The sequence below is a fragment of the Oncorhynchus kisutch genome, linkage group LG5 (assembly GCF_002021735.2).
Source record: "Oncorhynchus kisutch isolate 150728-3 linkage group LG5, Okis_V2, whole genome shotgun sequence".
NCBI lineage: Eukaryota > Metazoa > Chordata > Actinopteri > Salmoniformes > Salmonidae > Oncorhynchus > Oncorhynchus kisutch.
In genome coordinates, this window is record NC_034178.2 from 24034194 (window position 1) to 24052697 (window position 18504).

The 18504-nt window shown below is 44.2% G+C and overlaps 1 protein-coding gene across 3 annotated transcripts in view; it reads left to right on the forward strand.

The window, feature by feature from the left end:
* The first annotated feature begins 325 nt into the window (after positions 1-325).
* Positions 326-18504, forward strand: part of LOC109890133 (mitogen-activated protein kinase kinase kinase 12) — an 81134-nt gene continuing 62955 nt past the window's right edge. For all 3 annotated transcript variants that reach the window (XM_020482089.2, XM_031824698.1, XM_031824699.1), the window contains exon 1: positions 326-771. The gene's annotated coding sequence lies outside the window, so the exon portion shown is untranslated. The remainder of the gene's footprint in view (positions 772-18504) is intronic.

Consider the following 18504-nt stretch of genomic DNA (forward strand, 5'->3'; position numbering starts at 1 on the left):
TTTCTAATGATCAATTAGTCTTTTAAAAGTATAAACTTGGATAAGCTAACACAACGTGCCATTGGAACATAGGAGTGATGGTTGCTGATAATGGACCTCTGTACGCCTAAGTAGATATTCAATAAAAATATCTGGTGATTTGCATAAAGTTGGGAAATGCTGAACTTTTTCACCGCCTCCCACGCCACGTTCGCGCCGCCCAATGGTCCCCTGCCCACTCCGCTTCTCACCGGTTTCCTTCCATTGACAATGAATGGGAAGCGGTGTTTCACTGCGCATGCAACCAGTAATGTACACCGGCCGCTAGTGTAGGTGCACGAGCAGTGACACATGCCCGGCGCCTCTCTCTCTCTCTTGCAGGTGAGAGAGACACTCCCGCAATATAAAACCTACAGGGGCTTTGAAGAGGAGGACATGCAGCTCCTCCAAACATAACATCTCATCACCTTTACAGGCGAGAAGAAAGGGAAATCATGTCTATGACCGCATCACCGGCGGGACCGGGATAGAGATTTTAGCTTCAAGTCTACATGGATCGGGTTGATCGCTTCCATTGCTCGAGAGCCCATTCTAGAATAATCTGTGCAGTAATAGTGGATGCGAGTCGCGCGCGGTGACACTGATTATATAACCAAAACGAGGAAAGCAGAATGATTGCACTGTTTTAGACGACTGAGTCTGACACAAATTAAATAAAAAGCAGCCTATATGAACGATATGAACGAATTAACAACAATGGAGTTTGACTTGAGCTTGCTGCATTTGCTAAAGGTAGGCCTTCTTTATGAGAAACAAATGCATGATGATATTTGTAAATCTGCCAGGCTATGCTCAATTTATGTAGTGTACAGATAGCAAATTACGCACTATTTAAGCACAAGACATGGTATGTCATTTGTGTAAATCACATTTCCATGTAAATAAATCAGTAGTAGCCTAATTTATATAGATAGACATATAGGCTATTCAATGGTGATGCACTTAGCGCATGGGTCCCGTAGATGGTGTGGTGCCGTATAGGCTATGTAGGCTATGCACCGGTGCCATTAAGGAGGTCGATACAATGCACCGCCCAGCCTATAAGGCATGGGGACTTTTTCCGCTTGTCTACTAGCAGTTGCTGTTACGAGGGGAACAGGGTCTCTGAGAGAAAAATCAGTGGCATGAAATGATTTAGTGATTACTCTGAGATTTGACAGTTTACAGACAATGAACAGGTTTCTCCCTCCAATTCAGCAAATCTGAATTTGAAGCATCCAAAAATTGTTCATTTGAATGTCTGGCTGAGACTGTTGTGGTGTGTCTCTTCTGTTGTGTATCTCCTGTTGTAAACAGAACACATAAAAACAGGAACATGGTTAGACCTATACATAATATGCTGGACATGTTTGTGCCTGAACATTTTTATTTTTGTGTTCCTGCCTCTGATCTTTTTGGTTTTGCGTGCAGGGTAGAGGTCCCATGAATTATCAGTTAGTTTTACAAACATGGGATATACCAAGAGAATGGGAAGCACTGCATGTAACTTTAGATAGTCAACTGGTAAATAATGTTTGCAACAACGTGCGCTATCAATGGCCCTGAAGTTAACTTGGACAAATCTGTTTCCAGTTAGATTTTAGGCTGGGTTTCTGTACAGCACTTTGAGACATCAGCTGATGTACGAAGGGCTATATAAATACATCTGATTTGATTTGTATGAAGCAGCTTCCCTTTGAGCGCAGACAGCAATTCAACATCTAGTTTTGCCTTACATTTGGTTGAGTTGTCAACATGAATTCAACGTGAAATCAACAAAACATTTCACAATTTCATTGGATTTAAGTTAACAGTTGGGTGGGGAGGAAAAAATATGTAATTCTCTTACCATGATTACTTTTTAAAATCCAATCAGTTTCAACGCGTTTTTGTCCAGTGAGTTGTGTCCAGGTAATGGGGCGATCCAGGCCTACAGAAATGAGTGAGTGAGTAGGCCTATTATTTGAGACACTGGCCTTCAGATTCCAAGGGTCTCAGAACAGAGGAGGGTAGGTAAAATGCCAGTGAAAAGGAGCTTCATTTACAAGATTCATCCAAATCATAATTCTGTCCTTTAGTCATGTGATTCTCAAATCAAATTTGATTTGTTACATGCTTCGTAAACAAAAGGTGTAGACTGACTAAAATGCGTATTTACTGGCCCTTCCCAACAATGCAGAACCTCCCTCCCTCCCCCAAATAAAAACTAATAAGAAAAGAATTGTAATAAATACACAATGAGCAATGATAGTTTGGTTATCTAATGAGTATTATGGGAGACAGAGTGCTAGTTTCAAGCGCAGGGTGCAGCCGGTGTTCATTAGTAAAGGTCCATAGGAGGCAGGTAGCTGGATCCAGGGGCAGGCAGAAGGTCACACACAGGGACTCCAAAAAGATAACAGTACAGGCAGGGAAAAGGCTAATAACGTAGTCCGGGAGACTATGGTTGATGACAGGATGGCCAAAAACTACGATACACGGCAAGACTAATATGGAAATAAACAGAGCTCTGAATAGAATGTCGTATCAAAACAAACAATACCTTACGATTGGGTGCAAAGAACTGAACTAAATAGTGTGTGTAAATGAATCAGAATTCAGGTGATTGGGATCTGGAGAGTGAGCTGCGTTCAGGGATCTGTGTGTTTGAGAGTGTGAGTTGGAAGCAGATGTTACAAGAACCCCCCTCCACGGGTGGCTTTTGACGGTCTAGGAAGACGTAGAGACGTCCCACGGGGACGTAGAGCTGGGCGGTCAGGAAGGTTACGGTGGAAAGCCAGGATCATGGTTGGGTCGAGGATGTCCTGGGACCGTTCTTTGGGTCCGTACCCCTCCCAATCCACCAGGTAGTGGATGCGACCACCCAGGCGCTTGGAGTCAAGGAGGGCTTGGATGGAATAAGCGGGTACACCGCCAACGTCAAACGGAGGGGGTGCACCAAGGTGTGCAACTGGAGGATGGAGAGTGCTGTACCTCACAGGCTTGAGAAGGGACACATGGCAGAATGAGGAGATCCAGTAATGGCGGGGCAACTGGAGGTAGGTGACAGGATTGATGCAGTGTGTTATTTTGAAGGGACCAATGAACCAGGGACTGAACGTTTTGCAGGGGTCACGATGCAGGATGTCCCGGGTAGAGAGCCACACACAGCTGCCCAGGGTGGAAGAGTGGAGTCGATCGGCTACGCCGGTCAGCGAACTGTTTCTGGGAGTAGGAAGGTCGATGTAGGTGGCGATGTGTGGTTTCCCAAACCTGCTCACTCCGTCGAAACCACTAGTCGACGGCAGGCAAAGTTCCGGGCTCTGTCTTCCATGGGAACACGGGGGGGTTGGTATCCCCACACTGAAATGGAGTGAGAAATGCACCGGGGTGTTCTGTACGTATTCGGCCCAGGCTAGATAACAACTCCACTCGTGTGGTTGGTGGGTGCAGTGTTGGCAAAGGTACTTCCCTATTTCCTGATTCAGGCGTTCCATCTGCCCGTTGGTTTGGGATGGTATCCGGTGGATAGGCCGACCCCCAGTCGGTCACAGAAGGCTTGCCACACCCTGGAGACGAACTGGCGTCTCCAATTAGAAACGATGTCTTCCGGGATCCCATACAGATGGAACACCTGTTGGAACATGCCATTTCCATGGCATTAGGTAGATGCGGAAGGGGGGACTCATCCCCCTTCTGCATCTAAATAGTAGTGAAGCCCGAAGAGTCTGGCAGATCAGTGAAGAAATCCATGGCAATGTGGACCATGGTCTGTGTGGTGTATGTAAATGCTTAAGTTTACCGGTAGGTAGTTGGACAGGGCTCTTTGCCCATGCACAGACGGGACAGGAAAGAACGTAATCTTGTACGTGTGCTGTTAGGGATGACCACCAGAGCTTGCTTCTCAGTAGCTCTGTGGTCCGGGTTATCCCGGGATGGCCAGAACTCAGTGAGGTATGGCACCACTGCATTAGTTGGGGTCTGATGAAGGCCAGAACGTAGGTCTTGTCGGCAGGGGTGTCGGGAGGTGCTGGGTCGGAGCATAGGGCCTCTTGGACGGCTGATTCGATTTTCCACTGTATGGGTCCCATGACACAAGATGGAGGCAGGATGGGCTCAGGAGCTGGGTTAGAGGAAGGGGAATCAAATAGACGGGATAAGGAATCAGCCTTCAAATTTCTCTTGAGCCACTTAGCACAATTACGGTGGTATGTGAGGACCAGGAATGGGTGATGAGCTCTCTTTATCCAGTGACGTCACTCTTCGATAGCCAGCTTAATAACCTCTTGAAGCTAGGGGACACAGTAAACGGCCTATTTCTCAGGAGCAGATGCTAGAATATGCATATAATAGAAAACACTAAAGTTTCCAAAACTGTCAAAATATTGTCTGTGAGTATAACAGAACTGATATTGCAGGCGAAACCCTGAGGAAAATCCAATCAGGAAGTGCCTCTCATTTTGAAACCCTTCTGTTCCTATGCCTGTCTATCCTCCATTGAAAAGGGATACCAACCATATTCCTTTTTCTCTGGTTTCCCTAAGGTGTCAGTCTTTAGACATAGTTTCAGGCTTTTATTTTGAAAAATTAGCGTGAAAGATCACATTGTGTAAGTGGATAGGTGGGGGCTCAGAGTGAGTTTTTGCGCTACAGAGTAAAGCCTCCATTGTTCCTCCCATTGTTATTGAAAAACCTACACACTCGGTTGATATATTATCGAATAGTGGAGCAAAAAAGTATTTAGTCAGCCACCAATTGTGCAAGTTCTCCCACTTAAAAATATGAGAGAGGCCTGTAATTTTCATCATAGGTACACTTCAACTATGACAGACAAAATGAGGGAAAAAAAATCACGTTGTAGGATTTTAATGAATTTATTTGCAAATTATGGTGGAAAATAAGTATTTGGTCACCTACAAACAAGCAAGATTTCTGGCTCTCACAGACCTGTAACTTCTTCTTTGAGAGGCTCCTCTGTCCTCCACTCGTTACTACGATATAACGATACGTAGATTTTTTTCTCATTTTGTCTGTCATAGTTGAAGTGTACCTATGATGAAAATTACAGGCCTCTCTCATATTTTTAAGTGGGAGAACTTGCACAATTGGTGGCTGACTAAATACTTCCCCCCCCACTGTATATATTTTAAAAACTACCTGAGGAATGATTCTAAAAAACGTTTGACATGTTACTGTGGACATTATGGAGACTATTTAGAATTTCCGTCTGCGTTGTCGTGACCGATCTTTCCTGTGGATTTCTGAACAGAACGCGACAAACAAACGGAGGTATTTTGGGTATAAAAATAATCTTTATGGAACAAAAGGAACATTTGTTGTGTAACTGGGCGTCTCGTGAGTGAAAACATCCGAAGATCAAAGGTAAACGGTTCATTTGATTGCTTTTCTGATTTTCGTGACCAAGCTTCCTGATGCTAAGTGTACATAATGCTAACCTAGGCTATCGATAAACTTACAAACGCTTGGATTGCTTTCGCTGTAAAGCATAATTTCAAAATCTGAGACGACAGGTGGATTAACAAAAGGATAAACTGTGTTTTGAAATATTGCACTTGTGATTTCATGAATATGAATCTTTTTTAGTAATATTATTTGACTGTTGCACTATGCTATTCAGCGGTTGCTGGCGAAAATGATCCCGTGACAGGGATGGGTATCGACAGGGATGGGTATCGTCAAGAAGTTAATGGCGAGGAGCTCTCGGCTCCTGACATCATATTTCCTCTCAGCGGGTGACAGTTTCTTGGAAAAGAAGAAGGTGCACGGTTGTAATTTGCGAGGTGTCCCTACCCACTGAGAGAGAACCGCTCCTATGCCGACCTCGGATGCATCAACCTCCAGAACAAAGGAAAGGTAGGATCTGGCTGCCTAAGGATGGGTGCAGAGGTGAAGAGGCGTTTCAAGGTTTCAAAAGCTGTTAGGGCGGTGTCGGTCCATTGGAGGGCACAGGTTTTTTGACTGGTGAGAGCTGAGAGAAGCGGTTGTGATGGTGCAGTTTTGGATGAACCGGTGGTAGTAAACTCAGCAAAAAAAAGAAACGTCCTCTCACTGTCAACTGCGTTTATTTTCAGCAAACGTAACTTGTGTAAATATTTGTATGAACATAAGTTTTAAAAACTGAGACATAAACTGAACAAGTTCCACAAACATGTGACTAACAGAAATGGACTAATGTGTCCCCGAACAAAGGTGGGGGTAAAAATCAAAAGTAACAGTCAGGTGAGGCCACCAGCTGGGTTAAGTACTGCAGTGCATCTCCTCCTCATGGACTGCATCAGATTTGTCAGTTCTTGGTGTGAGATGTTACCCCACGCTTCCACCAAGGCACTTGCAAGTTCCTGGGGGGAATGGCCTTAGCACTCACCCTCCGATCCAACAGGTCCAGACGTGCTCAATGCGATTGAGATCCGGGTTCTTCACTGGCCATGGCAGAACACTGAAATTTATCTTGCAGTAAATCACACACAGAACGAGCAGTAGGCTGGTGTCATGCCTGAGGGTAATGTCAGGATGAGCCTGCAGGAAGGGTACCACATGAGGGAGGAGGATGTCTTCTCAGCATAGCGCTGAGATTGCCTGCAGTGACAACAAGCTCAGTCAGATGATGCTGTGACACACCGCCCCAGACCATGACGGACCCTCCACCTCGATCCCACTCCAGAGTACAGGCCTCGGTGTAAAGCTCATTCCTTCGACGATAAACACAAATCCGACCATCACCCCTGGTGAGACAAAACCTCGACTCATCAGTGAAGAGCACTTTTTGCCAGTCTTGTCTGGTCCAGCGACGGTGGGTTTGTGCCCATAGGCAATGTTGTTGCTGGTGAGGACCTGCCTTACAACAGGATTACAAGCCCTCAGTCCAGCTTTTCTCATCCTATTGTGGACAGTCTGAGCACTGATGGAGGGATTGTGCGTTCCTGGTGGAACTCAGGCAGTTGTTGTTGCTATCCTGTACCTGTAGTAGGTGTGATGTTCGTATGTACAGATCCTGTGCAGGTGTTGCCACACATGGTCTGCCACTGCGAGGAGGATCAGCTGCCGATCCTGTCTTAGGCATCTCACAGTATGGACATTGCAATGTATTGCCCTGGTCACATCTGTGGTCCTCATGCCTCCTTGCAGCATGCCTAAGGCACGTTCAAGCAGATGAGCAGGGACCCTGGGTATCTTTCTTTTGGTGCTTCTCAGAGTCAGTAGACTCTGAAAGTGTCCTAAGTTTTCATAACTGTGACCTGAATGACCGTAAGCTGTTAGTATCTTAATGCAACCGCTGTGTCAGATTTTTTAAAAACTTTACGGAAAGAATATCCGCCATGTTGGAGTCAACAGAAGTCAGAAATACAGAAGTCAGAAATAGCATTATAAATATTCACTTACCTTTGATGATCTTCATCAGAATGCACTCCCAGGAATCCCAGTTCCACAATAAATGTTTGTTTTGTTCGATAATGTCCATCATTTATGTCCAAATTCCTCCAACCTCATGACGCACGAGCAGACGAAAAGTCCAAAAGTTCCGTTACAGTCCGTAGAAACATGTCAAACGAAGTATAGAATCAATCTTTAGGATGTTAAATATGAACATAAATCTTCAATAATGTTCCAACCGGAGAATTCCTTTGTCTGTAGAAAAGCAATGGAACGCAAGCTAACTCTCACGTGACCGCGCATGGTCATCTTGTGGCTCCTGGCAGACCTCTGACTCATTCCGCTCTCATTCGCCCCCACTTCACAGTAGAACCCTCAAACAAGTTTCTAAAGACTGTTGACATCTAGTGGAAGACTTATGAAGGGCAACATGACCAATATCCCACTGTATCCTCAATTAGGGAATGAGTTGAAAAACGACCAACCTCACATTTACCACTTCCTGGTTGGATTTTTTCTCTCAGGTTTATATCTGCCATATGGGTTGTTATACTCACATACATTTCAAACAGTTTTAGAAACATCAGAGTGTTTTCTATCTACTAATTATATGCATATTCTAGTTTTTATGGCTGAGTAGCAAGCAGTTTAATTTGGGCACGCTTTTCATCCAAAATTCCCAATGCTGCCCCCTACCCTAGAGAAGTTAACGACCATTCCACAGATGCATGTTCATTAAATGGTTTATGGTTCATTGAACAAGAATGGGAAACAGTGTTTAAACCTTAAACAATGAAGATCTGTGAAGTTATTTGGATTTTTGCGAATTACCTTTGAAAGACAGGGTCCTGAAAAAGGGACGTTTCTTTTTTTGAGTTTAATTGGAAAATCCTAGGAAACATTATAGTTCCTTTACGGGGTTAGTTAAGCACGGCCGTGACTTTGCCTTCGTCCATGTTGACCCCTCCTGGTGTCAACACGAAATCTAGGAAGGTTACCGTAGTAATGTGAAAGGCGCTCTTCTCAGCCTTGCCATAAAGGAGGAGGTCGATCGCACAGTCCTCGGGGCAATGAGGGGGCAGAATGGATGCCTTTTTCTTGCAGAAGATGCTCTGGAACTGGGCATATACAGGTGGGATGTGGGTTGGAATGGCAGACTACGATTATTCCATAGAGGGGGCTCGACAGGGTAGATTGAAGCAGTTGGGAGGTGGCAGGGTCGATGGCAGGGTCGACAAAGAGATGGCAGGGTCGTGAAGGCTTAGCCAGGGGTGACCGAGAATGAGGGGTTCTTTAGGTGAACACGACACCATTAACTGAATGACCTCAGAGTGAAGGAGGCCAATCTGAAGGGTGATACTTTCGGTCATGTGAGTCACAAGACCAGTTTCCGAGAGGTTGTCCATCCAGCGCATTCATCCTAAAAGGGAGGATTAACAGGGATTAGTTAGGCTTTTACCAGTTGTGCCAATTGTCAGTCAATTAAATTACCTGTGGCACCCGAGTCCACTAGTCCCTCCACAAACTGAGTGACCCCATTAGCAGAAAAAGAGCCAGGATACAAAACTGCTTTTTGGTAATATTTAAAAATGTAGAGATGCCTCCCCAGGCGGAAGTAGAGGGGTTGTGGTCATCCGTTGGTGGGGGGCAAATAGGACAACCTATTGAGTAGGTGGTTATTCTCTCCACAATAGAGGCACAGGTTTTCACATACCCTCCGATTGTCTCTCGGCAGGCGTGAGAGGGACACAGCCAAGTTGCATTGGTTCGGGGCTATTAGACCTTGATGAATAAGAGAAGGGTGTGGAAGACTCACAGGCCATGGGCGACTGTATGAGTCTGTGGTCCACCAGTAGGTTGCCAATGTATATTTAAATCTCCTCTGCAGGCCAGTTCGGTCTGATTGATTGGTCCCGATTTAGACCCCTCCGGTAAACTGTAAGGAGCGCAGGTTCACTCCATCCACTGCCTGCAGCCATGGTGCGGAACTCAACTGCATACTCAGTGGTGGGGCGACAGCCCTGTCACAGCTCACATAACAGGTCCCCGGTTTGACGACCTGAAGCCGAGTTGTCGAACAAATCAAAGTGTATTTGTCATGTGCGCCGAATATTACAACCTCACAGTGAAATGCTTACTTACCGGCTTTAACCAATAGTGCAAAAAAGGTGTTAGGTAAGTAAAGAAATAAAACAGTAAAAAGACAGGCTGTATACAGTAGTGAGGATATAAAGGTAGTTAGGCTACATACAGACACCAGTTAGTCAGGCTGATTGAGGTAGTATGTACATGTAGATATGGTTAAGGTGACTATGCATATATGATGAACAAAGAGTAGCAGTAGCGTAAAAGAGGGGTTGGCGGGTGGCAGGACACAATGCAGATAGCCCGGTTAGCCAATGTGCGGGAGCACTGGTTGGTTGGCCCAATTGAGGTAGTATGTACATGAATGGATAGTTAAAGTGACTATGCATATATGATAAACAGAGAGTAACAGCAGCGTAAAAAGAGGGTTTGGGGGGGGGGGTTGGGGGGGGCACACAATGCAAAAAGTCAGAGTAGCCATTTGATTACCTGTTCAGGAGTCTTATGGCTTGGGGGTAAAAACAGTTGAGAAGCCTTTTTGTCCTAGACTTGGCACTGCGGTACCGCTTGCCATGCGGTAGTAGAGAGAACAGTCTATGACCGGGGTGGCTGGGGTCTTTGACAATTTTTAGGGCCTTCCTCTGACACCCCCTGGTGTAGAGGTCCTGGATGGTAGGCAGCTTAGCCCCAGTGATGTACTGGGCCGTACGCACTACCCTCTGTAGTGAATTACGGTCAGAGGCCGAGCAATTGCCGTACCAGGCACTGATGCAACCAGTGTTGCAGCTGTAGAACCTTTTGAAGATCTCAGGACCCATGCCAAATCTTTTTAGTTTCCTGAGGGGGAATAGGCTTTGTCGTGCCCTCTTCACGACTGTCCAGGGGTGTTTGGACCATGTTAGTTTATTGTTGATGTGGACACCGAGGAACTTGAAGCTCTCAACCGGCTCCACTACACCCCCTTCGATGAGAATGGGGGCGTGCTCGGTCCTCCTTTTCCTGTAGTCCACAATCATCTCCTTAGTCTTGGTTATGTTAAGGGAGAGGTTGTCATTCTGGCACCACACAGCCAGGTCTCTGACCTCCTTCCTATAGGCTGTCTCGTCGTTGTCTGTGATCAGGCCTACAACTGTTGTGTCGTCTGCAAACTATTAAGGTAAAAGATAGACTACAAGTTATCTCGCTAGCTAATGTTGGCCAACTTAGTCTTATTGTTAACACCTGGTTAGCAAACTATCATTAGATGGTGTTGGAGTCATGCCTGGCCATGCAGTCGTGGGTGTACAGGGAGTACAGGGAGTACAGGAGGGGACTGAGCACACACCTCTGTGGAGCTCCAGTGTTGAGGATCAGCGTGGCAGATGTGTTGCTACCTACCCTTACTACTTGGGGGCGGCCCGTCAAGAAGTCCAGGATCCAGTTGCAGAGGGAGGTGTTTGGTCCCAGGATCCTTAGCTTAGTGATGAGCTTTGAGGGTACTATGGTGTTGAACGCTGAGCTGTAGTCAATGAATAGCATTCTCACATAAGTGTTCCTTTTGTCCATGTGGGAAAGGGCAGTGTGGAGTGCTATAGAGATTGCGTCATCTGTGGATCTGTTTGGGCGGTATGCAAATTGGAGTGGGTCTAGGGTTTCTGGGATAATGGTGTTGATGTGAGCCATTACCAACCTTTCGAAAGAACTTCATGGCTACGGGCGTGAGTGCTACAGGTCTGTAGTCATTCAGGCAGGTTGCCTTTGTGTTCTTAGGCAGAGGGACTATGATGGTCTGCTTGAAACATGTTGGTATTACAGACTCAATCAGGGACATGTTGAAAATGTCAGTGAAGACACCTGCCAGTTGGTCAGCACATGCCCGGAGCACACATCCTGGTAATCCGTCTGGCCCCGCAGCCTTGTGTATGTTGACCTGTTTAAAGGTTTTACTCAGCTACAGAGAGCGTGATCACACAGTCGTCCGGAACAGCTGATGCTCTCATGCATGCCTCAGTGTTGCTTGCCTCGAAGCGAGCATAGAACTGATTTAGCTCGTCTGATAGGCTCGTGTCACTGGGCAGCTCACAGCTGTGCTTCCCTTTGTAGTCTAATAGTTTGCAAGCCCTGCCACATAAGGCGAACGTCGGAGCCGGTGTAGTATGATTCAATCTTAGCCTTGTATTGACGCTTTGCCTGTTTGATGGTTCATCGCAGGGCATAGCAGGATTTCTTGTAAGCTTCCGGGTTAGAGTCCCGCACCTTGAAAGTGGCAGCTCTACCCTTTAGCTCAGTACGAATGTTGCCTGTAATCCATGGCTTCTGGTATGTACGTACAGGCACTGTGGGGACGATGTCCTCGATGCACTTATTGATAAAGCCAGTGACTGATGTGGTGTACTCCTCAATGGCATCGGAAGAATCCCGGAACATGTTCCAGTCTGTGATAGCAAAACAGTCCTGTAGTTTAGCATCTGCTTCATCTGACCACTTTTTTATAGACTGAGTCACTGGTGCTTCCTGCTTTAATTTTTGCTTGTAAGCAGGAATCAGGAGGATAGAGTTGTGGTCAGATTTACCAAATGGAGGGTGAGGGAGAGCTTTGTACGCGTCTCTGTGTGTGGAGTACAGGTGATCTAGAATTTTTTTCCCTCTGGTTGCACATTTAACTTCTTGTGTCGAGCAATCCCATATCCGGGAGCGTAATCATAGCCTCAAGCTCATTACAATAACGTAACGTTAACTATTCATGAAAATCGCAAATGAAATGAAATAAATATATTGGCTCACAAGCTTAGCCTTTTGTTAACAACACTGTCATCTCAGATTTTCAAAATATGCTTTTCAACCATAGCTACACAAGCATTTGTGTAAGAGTATTGATAGCTAGCAATAGCATTAAGCCTAGCATTCAGCAGGCAACATTTTCACAAAAACAAGAAAAGCATTCAAATAAAATCATTTACCTTTGAAGAACTTCGGATGTTTTCAATGAGGAGACTCAGTTAGATAGCAAAGATTAATTTGTGTAGGAGAAATCGCTCCGTTTTGTTCATCATGTTTGGCTAAGAAAAGCCCCCGAAAATTCAGTCATTACAACGCCAAACTTTTTTCCAAATTAACTCCATAATTAATCGACAGAAACATGGCAAACGTTGTTTAGAATCAATCCTCAAGGTGTTTTTCACATATCTATTCAATGATAAACATTCGTGGCAGTTGGGTTTCTCCTCGGAAGCAAACGGAAAAATACACGCAGCTGGAGATTACGCAATAATTGCGACGGAGGACACCAAGCGAGCACCTGGTAGATGTAGTGTAAAATGGTCAATCTTCCAATGATGCCTACAAATACGTCACAATGCTGCAGACACCTTGGGGAAATGACAGAAAGTGTAAGCTCATTCCTGGCCCATTCACAGCCATATAAGGAGACATTGGAACACAGCGCATTCAAAATCTGAGGCACTTCCTGTTTGAAATTGCATCTTGGTTTCGCCTGTAGCATCAGTTCTGTGGCACTCACAGACATTATCTTTGCAGTTTCTTTCCAAAGCTGTCAATTATATGCATAGTCGAGCATCTTTTCGTGACAAAATATCTTGTTTAAAACGGGAACGTTTTTTTATCCAAAAATTAAAAGAGCTCCCCCTAAGAAGTTAACATGTTGATAGAAATTTGGTAGAACTGATTTAAGTTTCTCTGCATTAAAGTCTCCGGCCACTAGGAGCGCCGCCTCTGGGGGAGTGGTTTCCTGTTTGCTTATTTCCTTATACAGCTGACTGAGTGCGGTCTTAGTGCCAGCATCTGTCTGTGGTGGTAAATAAACAGCCACGAAAATACCTCATTCCTCCTTGAAGAGGGCGTGGAAACAGGACTCAGAGGACAGATCAGAACTTTGAGCGGCCCACAGGGCCATGCCCCAATCCACAGTTTTGCCTGTGAGTAGGGAGATGACGAAGTCCACCCTGTCTTTGAAGTCAGCGGGGTGATGGTCTATGTACAGGTTACATTGCATGAGAAATCCTTGACATTTCCCTATGGAGCCGTCGTATTTATTAGGCATGGATATAGAGGGAGATGAACAAGGAGGCTGTGGCTGATATCTGATATCGTGAAGCAGGAATGGACTGGCGAAGGAGGTCGCAGAGTTCATCGATTCGTTCCTCCTGTCGGGTTAGACGTAGCTGCAGCTTCGCTGAATCCATCTGTAGTTTTTGTTGAGGTATTCTGTAATGAGTACGATGGGAAACAGAGTGCTGGTTTCAAGCGTAGGGCGCAGCAGGTGTTTACTAGTAAAGGACCATAGGAGGAGGCAGGTAACTTGGTCCAGGCAGAAGGTCATACACAGGGACTCCAAAAAGGTAACAGTACAGGCAGGGAAAAGGCTAATAACATAGTCTGGGAGATCAGGCAAGAGGTCGATGACAGGAAATCTGATAGGCAAAAGCACAGACAGTGAATAGGCAAAAAAAACACCATTAGTGAGGATGGCCAAAAATTACAAAACAAGGGAGGGCTTCAAATAGAATGTGTATCAAAACAAACAATATCCCACAATGATGGGGTGCAAAGAACTGAACTAAATAGTGTGTGTAAATGACATACAGGTGTGTGAACAGGTGATCAGAATTCAGGTGATTGGGATCTGGAGAGTGAGCTGCATTCGGGGGATCTGTGTTTGAGAGTGTGAGCTGGAAAGTGAGCTGCGTTCAGGGGATCTATGTGCTTGAGAGTGTGAGTTGGAAGCAGACGTTACAGGTTATATACAGTACCAGTCAAATGTTTGGACACACCGACTCATTCCAGGGTTTTTCTTTATTTTTTACTATTTTCTACATTGAGAATAATAGTGAAGACATCAACACTTTGAAATAACACATATGGAATCATGAAGTAACCAAGTTTTTTTTAAACAAATCAAAATATATTTTAGATTTGAGATTCTTCAAAGTAGCCACCCTTTGCCTTGATGACAGCTTTGCACACTTGTTAAAAGTTCATTTGTGGAATTTCTTTCCTTCTTAATGCATTTGAGCCAATCAGTTGTGTTATGACAAGTTAGGGGTGGTATACAGAAGATAGCCCTATTTGGCAGAAGACCAAGTCCATATTATGACAAGAACAGCTCAAATAAGCAAAGAGAAATGACAGTATCACTATGTTAAGACATGAAGGTCAGTCAATGCAGAACATTTTAAGAACTCTTAAAGTTTCTTCAAGTGCAGTTTCAAATCCATCAAGTTCTACGATGAAACAGGTTCTCATCAGGAGCGCCACAGGAAAGGAAGACCCAGAGTTACCTATACCTACGATGTTCATTAGAGTTACCAACCACAGAAAGTTAATTAACTGCACCACAGATTGCACCTCACAGACTTCAGACACAGGCAGTAACATTCACATCTCAACATCAACTGTTCAGAGGAGACTGTGTGAATCAGGCCTTCATGGTCAAATTGCTGCAAAGAAACCACTTCTTAAAAATAAAAAAAAATAAAAAACTTTAATTTTTAATTTTTTTGTAACAGTATTTTTATTGGAATTTCACAATTTTCACCCATATTAAAAGATACAACAACAGAGACAAAGCACACAGAACAAAAACAAGAAAAACAGCACCCACTTACACATATCTACGCGCATATATATATACACACACATACATATACCCATGCATATACACACGCATACATACGCGCACGCACACACACACACACACATACATACGTACACCATTTTCCTCTTCCCGCTCGGTGCTTCTCTCACCCCATCACCATCATTGCGTCTCTCAATACATACATTTTAAACAAACTTACAAACAGAAATTAAACAAAAAAGCTCAGTTTAAACCAAGAGGTTAGGTTCCACACATGGAACGTACAGTGTAGTTCTGAAATACATAGATCCCCGCCATTCTAAGAGAATCCTTGCAGCATAATAGCTGATACCTCAGATTCTAGGTAATTTAGATAAGGTTCCCATACTTTGTAGAACTGGTCTGTTTTAGAATATTTAACCTTTATTTAACTAGGCAAGTCCGTTAAGAACAAATTGTTATTTACAATGACGGCCTAGGAACCGTGGGTTAATTGCAGTACTACAGATTTTTACCATGTCAGCTCAGGGATTTGATCTGGAAACCTTTTGGTTTCTGGCCCAACACTCTAACCTCTAGGCTACCTGCCACCCCAGTGGGACTATCAATTGTTTTTCAACAAGGACAATGACCTAACACACACATCCAGACTGTGTAAGGGTTATTTGACCAAGAATGAGTGATGGAGTGGTGCATGAGATGACCTGGCCTCCACAATCCCCCAATCTCAACCCAATTGATGGTTTGGGATGAGTTGGACGGCAGAGTGAAGGAAAAGCAGCCAACAAGTGCTCAGTATATGTGGGAACTCCTTCAAGATTGTTTGAAAAGCATTCCAGGTGACTACCTCAAGAAACTGGTTGAGGGAATGCAAAGCTGTCATCAAGGAAAAGAGTGGCTACTTTGAAGAAACTAAATATAAAATACATTTAGATTTGTTTAACACTTTTTTGGTTACTATATGATTACATATTTGTTATTGCATAGTTTTGATGTCTTCACTATTATTCTACAATGTAGAAAATAGTAAAATAAAAAAACCTTTGAATGAGAAGATTTATACTGGTATTGTGTGTATATATATATATATATATACACACAGTGTATTCGGAAAGTATTCAGACCCTTTGAGTCATCTTATTATGTTAAAGCCCTATTCTAAAATGTATTAAATAAGCTATTTCCGTATCAATCTACACACAAACACCATAATGACAAAGCAAAAACAGGTTTTTAATTTTTTTTTGCAAATGTATAAAAAAAACTGAGATATCACATTTACATTAGTAAATGTACACAGTACTTTGTTGAAGCACCTTTGGCAGCGATTACAGCTTTCTTAGGTTTTCTTAAGTATGACACTACAAGCTTGGCACACCTGTTTTTGGGGAGTTTCTCCCATTCTTCTCTGCAGATCCTCTCAAGATATGTCAGGTTGGATGGGGAGCATCGCTGCACAGCTATTTTCAGGTCTCTCCAGAGATGTTCGATCGGGTTCAAGTCCGGGCTCTGGCTGGGCCACTCAAGGACATTAAGAGACTTGTCCCGAAGCCACTCCTGCGTTGTCTTGGCTGTATGCATAGGGTTATTATCCTGTTGTAAGGTGAACCTTCGCCCCAGAGGTCCTGAGCGCTCTGGAGAAGGTTTTCATCAAGGATCTCTCTGTACTTTGCTCTGTTCATCTTTCCCTTGATTGACTAGTCTCCCAGTCCCTGCCACTGATAAACATCCCTACAGTATGATGCTGCCACCACCATGCTTCACCATAGAGATGGTGCCAGGTTTCCTCCAGACGTGGCTCTTTGCATTCAGGCCAGAGTACAATCTTGGTTTCATTAGACAGGATAATCTTGTTTCTCATGGTCTGAGAGTCTTTAGGTGCCTTTTGGCAAACTCCAAGCGGGCTGTCATGTGCCTTTTACTGAGGAGTGTCTTCCGGCTGGCCACTCTACCATTAAGTCCTGATTAGTGGAGTGCTGGAGGGATGGTTTTCCTTATGGAGGCTTCTCCCATATCCAGAGAGGAACTCTGGAGCTCTGTTAGAGTGACCATCGGGTTCTTGGTCACCTGCCTGACTAAGGCCCTTCTCCCTTGATTGCTCAGTTTGTCCAGGCGGCCAGTTCTAGGAAGAGCGTTAGTGTTCCAAACTTCTTCCATTTAAGAATGATGGAGGCCAGAATGTTCTTGGGGACCTTCAATGCTGTTTAACTTAGTCATTATGGGGTATTGTGTGTAGAGCAATGAGGAAAATGTTTTATTGAATACATTTTAGAACAAGGCTGTTACATAACAAAATGTGGAAAAAGTCAAGAGGTCTGAAAACTTTCCGAATGCACTATGTTTATCTTTTAAAAATATATTTTCCTCTTGCCCTACCACCTCTCCCCTAATTGGAGTAAACTAATGGGCAACACTTAAGTATTTCCTTGTTTGCTTAAGGCTCTATACAGCTCGTTGAGTGCATTCTTAGTGCCAGCTTCGGTTTGTGGTGGTAAATAGACAGCTACGAATTGAATTAATGAAAACTCTTGGTAAATAGTATGGTCTACAGCTTATCGTAAGGTATTCTAACTCAGGTGAACAGAACCTCGAGACTTCCTTAATATTAATATCCTCCTGGAATTATCTGTGCAAATCATTTTGTTGGATTGTTCACCTACTAATAGGGAACGTGAGATGGGTTTAGACCGTCGTGCGACAGGTTAGTTTTACCCTTCCTAGGCCTAGTTATCATAACTTTGCCTTGATATCCAGATTGGCTATCATTATTTTGTTGAACAGCTAATTTACCAAGGGAATGTTGCTATACGAATATGTCATTGCAGTATTGTCCTTATACTCTATCATCATTAGTAATAAAAAATAGCCTAGAAGTCAGAGGAAAATCTATTCATATTCTCCGGGATCTGTTGTGGGGGATGTCTGTCCTTGGGGACCTGACAAGCTTTGTAGAGCAGCCACTCACTCTTTTCTGTCATTACTAACAGCAACACAAGAACTGCTATTATATTAAGATAGCACTGATCTATTAACAAAAGTTGCACTGATCTCCCAGAGATGTAGTAGGAGGATATGAGAGAAAACAGAAGGACTGTGCACAATGCTAAAATTCCCTCCAATTTGATTTGCAGTATGCTAGCCTACACACTCTAACTGTTTGTATTTGAACAATGACTGAATACTCTTCTAAGAATATAAAATATGAAAAGACACACATCATGTTTATTCTTTGGTTAGTGGTGAGGTCGGGTACCGATTTTGGACGATTAGGCCTGGCTCGCAGTCCGCGTTTCAAATCATCCCAAAGGTGTTCGATAGGGTTGAGGTCAGGGCTTTGTGCAGGCCAGTCAAGTTCTTCCACACCGATCTCGACAAACCATTTCTCTATGGACCTCGCTTTGTGCACAGGGGCATTGTCATGCTGATGTAGGAAAGGGCCTTCCCCAAACTGTTGCCAC